Genomic DNA, 7,134 nt, shown 5'->3' with positions numbered 1-7,134 from the left:
ACACAAAAAAACCTAAAAATTAATCAGTTAAATTTTGGATTGATTCTAGCAAAATCAAAAGGCATTTCTCATATCGTCTTGGGTGCAACTGATAGGAGAATATCATTGCCATATTGTTCATAGGCCATAAAAGCTAGGACCGAAGGTTATTTCTTAATCCTTTACGTTTTGTTTATGCATTTTAGTTTTATGACTCGTAATCATCACTTTATAATTCGTTATAATCCTTAAAAATAAAGGGATGCATACAGATAAATCCCACAGCATATACATGGACAGCAAAAGTTAAATCAAAGGCACGCTAAATGGGTCGAGTTTCTGCAATCTTTTACTTTCTCATCAAAGTATAAGACGGGAAGTTCGAATGTTGTAGCTGATGCACTTTCCAGGAGGCATTGTTTGTTGGTTGAGCTCGATGCAAGATTGTTGGGTTTCGAGCATATTAAGGAGTTGTACAAGACTGATCCGTCTTTTGCTAAAGAGTTGATTGAGCCTACTGGAACTTATACATTGCAAGATGGATTTTTATTCAAGGGAAATCGACTTTGCATTCCACAAAGTTCGATTCAGGAATTACTTATTCGCGAAGCTCATGGAGGAGCAATAACTGGTCACTTTGGTTCTAATAAAACTTACGACATTGTAAGTGAACATATTTATTGGCCAAAGATGATTAAGGATGTTCAAGAAATCGTGGCTAAGTGTGTCGTGTGTCAAAAGGCGAAGAGTTCATTTGCTAAAGGGCTGTACACGCCATTTCCAGTTCCGAAACAGCCTTGGAGCGAGGTTAGTATGGATTTTATAATCGGGTTCCCAAGAACTCAGCGTGGTAAAGACTCAATAATGGTTGTTGTTGATCGGTTTTCGAAGATGGCTCATTTCATTCCTTGTCATAAAACCGATGATGCTACTAATGTTGCTGATCTGTATTACAAAGAAGTGGTTCGTTTACATGGAATTCCACTTACCATTGTATCGGATCGAGATGTAAAGTTTCTTAGTTATTTCTGGAAAACGTTATGGCGTTTGATGGGAACTAAGTTACTATTTAGTACTTCTCACCATCCACAAACAGATGGTCAGACGGAAGTAACTAATCGCACTCTTGGGAGTTTATTGAGAGGATTGGTTAGCAAGAGCACAAAGGATTGGGATGGTAAACTCGCACATGCCGAGTTTGCTTACAATCGAACTCCATCTGTTACTACTGGGAGAGCTCCATTCGAAATTGTGTACAAAGTCAATCCATTTCTGCCTATTGACTTGGTTCCAATCCCAAAGAAAGATCTCGTGAGTTTTGAAGCAAAAGATAGACAAGCGACATTTCTTCGTACTTGTGAACAGGTGAGAGCTCAAATAGAGAAGGCAAATGCAAAATACAAGGAGAAAGCTAAGAAGCATAGAAAACAGCATGTGTTCAAGGTAGGAGATCTTGTGTGGCTGCACTTAAGGAAAGAACGATTTCCGTCTAAGCGCAAAAATAAGCTAATGCAAAGAGCTGATGGTCCGTTCAAAGTCCTAGAATGTTATGGTTCGAATGCTTACAAGCTGGATTTGCCAAGTGATTATGGAGGAGTGAGTGCAACTTTCAATGTGGGAGATCAATCACCGTATCTTAATGACGAAAATTTGAGGTCAAATTCTCGAAAAGAAGGAGGGAATGATGCGGGAGCATTGGAAGATAGCAAAAATGAAGTGCTCATTAGTCGAAATGTAACTCAAATTACAGAAGGTTTCAAAATGGGGTCGAGTTATGTGACGATGTTGAAATGGGAGAGCAATGAAGGTGGGGGAGCTGGAAACACGCTTCCCTAAGACGTGTAGGAGCACGGAATTCCAGCCATGTTAGGAGAAACGATTTCCTAAATTGTGTTAGATTAGCTATTAGTTTATTTTACTGTTTTCAAATAAAATTAGGAAACTCTATATTTCCTAATCCTAGTTTTAATTAGCTTCCATAAAAATTAGGAAACTCTATATTTCCTAATCCTAGTTTTATTTAGCTTCCACAAATCTGATTTTTATTAGTTAATAATTATATAATAAGTTTCCTAGTTAGTTTAGGAAAGATAGCTTGGAAGATAAGTTGAGGAATTAGATCTCGAGTCAGATTGTGACATCGAGTAGGACTATAAATAAGGACCGATTGTGGCCTTATTTTTCAGAAATACAATAAAGTTTACAGTTCGTAAAACTTGTGTCAATCTTGCGAGATTAGATTAGGACTCTTCCTTGCGAGGCTGAGTTATAGCAAATCGAGCTATAACCTTGCGAGGTTAGAACAAGATTCGCTAATCTATCCTGTTCTTTGTTCCAAATTCACGCAATTACCAACAATATTTCCTCGTTTTCTAATCTTATACACGACACACTCAAAACTAATCAATAATTCCACTAAAATTTAAACTAACGTTACATTCTAACGAACGAGTTCTATATCACTAATGAACAAGGACAAATGGTTCACACAACGAGTCACATTTACTAATAAAAAAGGACAAATAGTTCACACAACGAGTCACATGGACTAATTAACAATTACAATTGTTTAACACAACGAGTCAGAAAGACTAATGAACAAGGACAATTGGTTCACTCAACGAGTCACAAGGGCTAATGAACAAGAACAAATGGTTCACACAACGAGTCACATGGACTAATAAACACTTACAATTGTTTAACACAACTTGTCACAAAGACTAATGAACAAGGACAAATGATTCACACAACGAGTCACATTCACTAATAAACAAGGAAAAATGGTTCACACAACGAGTCACCTGGACTTATGAACAATTACAATTGTTTAACACAACGAGTCACAAAGACTAATGAACAAGGACATATGGTTCACACAACGAGTCACAAGGGCTAAAGAACAAGGACAAATGGTTCACACAATGAGTCACATGGACTAATGAACAATTAAAATTGTTTAACACAACGAGTAACAAAGACTATTGAAGAAGGACAAATGGTTTATACAACGAGTCACATTCACTAATAAACAAGGACAAATGGTTCACACAAGGAGTCACAAGGGCTAATGAACAAAGACAAATCGTTCACACAACGAGTCACATTCACTAATGAACAAGGACACACAACGAGTCACATTCACTAATAAACAAGGACAAATGGCTTACACAACGAGTCAAAAAGACTAATGAACAAGGACAAATGGTTCACACAACGAGTCAGATTTACTAATAAACAAAGACAAATGGTTCACACAATGAGTCACAAGGGCTAATGAACAAGGACAATTAGTTCACACAACGAGTCACAAGGACTAATGAACAATTACAATTGTTTAACACAACTTGTCACAAAGACTAATGAACAAGGACAAATGGTTCACACAACGAGTCACATTCACTAACAAACAAGGACAAATGGTTCACACAACGAGTCACCTGGACTAATGAACAATTACAATTGTTTAACACAACCAGTCACAAAGACTAATAAACAAGGACATATGGTTCACACAACGAGTCACAAGGGCTAATGAACAAGGACAAATGGTTCACACAATGAGTCACATGGACTAATAAAAAAGGACAAATAGTTCACACAACGAGTCACATGGACTAATTAACAATTACAATTGTTTAACACAACGAGTCAGAAAGACTAATGAACAAGGACAAATGGTTCACACAACGAGTTACAAGGGCTAATGAACAAGAACAAATGGTTCACACAACGAGTCACATGGACTAATGAACAATTACAATTGTTTAACACAACTTGTCACAAAGACTAATGAACAAGGACAAATGGTTCACACAACGAGTCACATTCACTAATAAACAAGGACAAATGGTTCACACAACGAGTCACCTGGACTAATGAACAAGGAGTCACAAGGACAAATGGTTTACACAACGAGTGACAATTACTAATGAACAAGGACAAATGGTTCATACAACGAGTCACATTTACTAATAAAAAAGGACAAATAGTTCACACAACGAGTCACATGGACTAATTAACAATTACAATTGTTTAACACAACGAGTCAGAAAGACTAATGAACAAGGACAAATGGTTCACACAACGAGTTACAAGGGCTAATGAACAAGAACAAATGGTTCACACAACGAGTCACATGGACTAATGAACAATTACAATTGTTTAACACAACTTGTCACAAAGACTAATGAACAAGGACAAATGGTTCACACAACGAGTCACATTCACTAATAAACAAGGACAAATGGTTCACACAACGAGTCACCTGGACTAATGAACAATTACAATTGTTTAACACAACCAGTCACAAAGACTAATGAACAAGGACATATGGTTCACACAACGAGTCACAAGGGCTAATGAACAAGGACAAATGGTTCACACAATGAGTCACATGGACTAATGAACAATTAAAATTGTTTAACACAACGAGTAACAAAGACTAATGAACAAGGACAATGGTTTACACAACGAGTCACATTCACTAATAAACAAGGACAAATGGTTCACACAAGGAGTTACAAGGGCTAATGAACAAAGACAAATGGTTCACACAACGAGTCACATTTACTAATGAACAAAGACACACAACGAGTCACATTCACTAATAAACAAGGACAAATGGCTTACACAACGAGTCAAAAGGACTAATGAAGAAGGACAAATGGTTCACACAACGAGTCACATTTACTAATAAACAAGGATAAATGGTTCACACAATGAGTCACACGGGCTAATGAACAAGGACATATAGTTCGAACAACGAGTCACAAGGACTAATGAACAAGGACAAATGGTTACACAACGAGTTACAATTACTAATGAACAAGGACAAATGGTTCATACAACGAGTCACATGGACTAATGATCAATTACAATTGTTTTAAATAACAAGTCACAAAGACAAATGAACAAGGACAAATGGTTCACACAACGAGTCACAAGGGCTAATGAACAAGGGCAGATGGTTCACACAACGAGTCACATTCACTAATGAACAAGGACAAATGGTTCACACAACGAGTCACATTCACTAATAAACAAGGACAAATGGTTTATACAACGAGTTACAAGGACTAGTAACAAGGACAAATGGTTCACAAAACGAGTGACAAGGGCTAATGAACAAGAACAAATGGTTCACAGAACGAGTCACATGGACTAATGAACACTTATAATTGTTTAACACAACTTGTCACAAAGACAAATGAACAAGGACAAATGGTTCACACAATGAGTCACACTCACTAATAAACAAGGACAAATGGTTCACACAACGAGTCACATGGACTAATGAACAATTGCAATTGTTTAACACAACGAGTCACAAAGACTAATGAACAAGGACAAATGGTTCACACAATGAGTCACAAGGGCTAATGAACAACGATAAATGGTTCACACAACGAGTCACATGGACTAATGAATAATTACAATTGTTTAACACAACGAGTAACAAAGACTAATGAACAAGGACAAATGGTTCACACAACGACTCATATTCACTAATAAACAAGGACAAATGTTTCACACAACGAGTCACAAGGGCTAACGAACAAAGACAAATGGTTCACACAATGAGTCACATTCACTAATAAACAAGGATAAATAAATGGCTTACACAACGAGTCACAAGGACTAATGAACAAGGACAAATGGTTTACACAACGAGTCACAATTACTAATGAACAAGGACAAATGGTTCATACAACGAGTCACATGGACTAATGAACAATTACAATTGTTTAACACAACGAGTCCGAAGACTAATTAACAAGGACAAATGGTTCACACAATGAGTCACAAGGGCTAATGAACAAGGATAAATGGTTTACACAACGAGTCACATTCACTAATGAACAAGGACAAATGGTTCACGCAACGACTCACATTCACTAATAAACAAGGACAAATGGTTTACACAACGAGTCACAAAGACTAATGAACAAGGACAAATGGTTCACACAACGAGTCACATTTACTAATAAACAAGGACAAATGGTTCATACAACGAGTCACAAGGATTAATGAACATGGACAAATGATTCACACAATGAGTCACAAGGGCCAATGAACAAAAACAAATGGTTCATACAATGAGTCACATGGACTAATGAACAATTACAATTGTTTAACACATCTTGTCACAAAGACAAATGAACCCGGACAAATGGTTCACACAATGAGTCACATGATCTAATGAACAATTACAATTGTTTAACACAATGAGTCACAAAGACTAATGAACAAGGACATATGGTTAACACAACGAGTCACAAAGGCTAATGAACAAGGAAAAATGGTTCACACAATGAATCACATGGACTAATGAACAATTACAATTGTTTAACACAACGAGTACGAAAGACTAATGAACAAGGACAAATGGTTTACACAACAAGTCACATTCACTAATAAACAAGGACAAATGGTTCACACAACGAGTCACAAGGGCTAATGAACAAAGACAAATGGTTCTGATGCGTATAGAGGGGGGGGGGGGGTTAAAAATTCTAATAAATTTCAGCGAGAATCACGAATAAATTCCGTCTAATTAAGCCCCGAAATAAATAAAACGGGAATTAAGCTACGGGTTGACAATAAAGGACAAGCACGCAAAACGAGGAAACAGGACCAAAGCCTACGGTGGGAGCCATGTGGAGATGCAGTGGCGGAAATTCAAAGACGATTTATTTTTCCTTGCTTTGTAATTTACGATGTCAAGCTCATTTTTCTTCAAAAAATTAAATTGATAGATTTTGCTAGGAACTAGGTAGGTTATATTTATTATGGGTCAAAATTTGGTCTTCCCCATCCCCTCCCTAGGTCGGTCATGAGGCATATAAAAGCCTTGTTTGTATTTCATTTTCATCTTGAAGAATTTAAAAATCGTTTTGAGAATTATTCTCTGAACCGTCAAAGCATTAGTGTGGTTTTACACGAGTGTAGAGACAAAAATTGAGATCGACGCATTTCGATTCTCGACTTAAACCGCGGACGCGCTCCAAAGTTTAAGGCGAACTTCCTTGTCGCGTTACGAGGATTCCAACCATTGTTATCGTTATAGGTCTAACGGTAGCAAATATGTCCAAAGTTCACACAACAAAAAACACTATTCACGCGGTACTGTTCACGGTACTGTTCATAAAAAAAAAA

Source organism: Silene latifolia, chromosome 3, assembly GCF_048544455.1.
Source record: "Silene latifolia isolate original U9 population chromosome 3, ASM4854445v1, whole genome shotgun sequence".
Taxonomy (NCBI): domain Eukaryota; kingdom Viridiplantae; phylum Streptophyta; class Magnoliopsida; order Caryophyllales; family Caryophyllaceae; genus Silene; species Silene latifolia.
Note: the sequence above shows the minus strand (reverse complement) of the source record.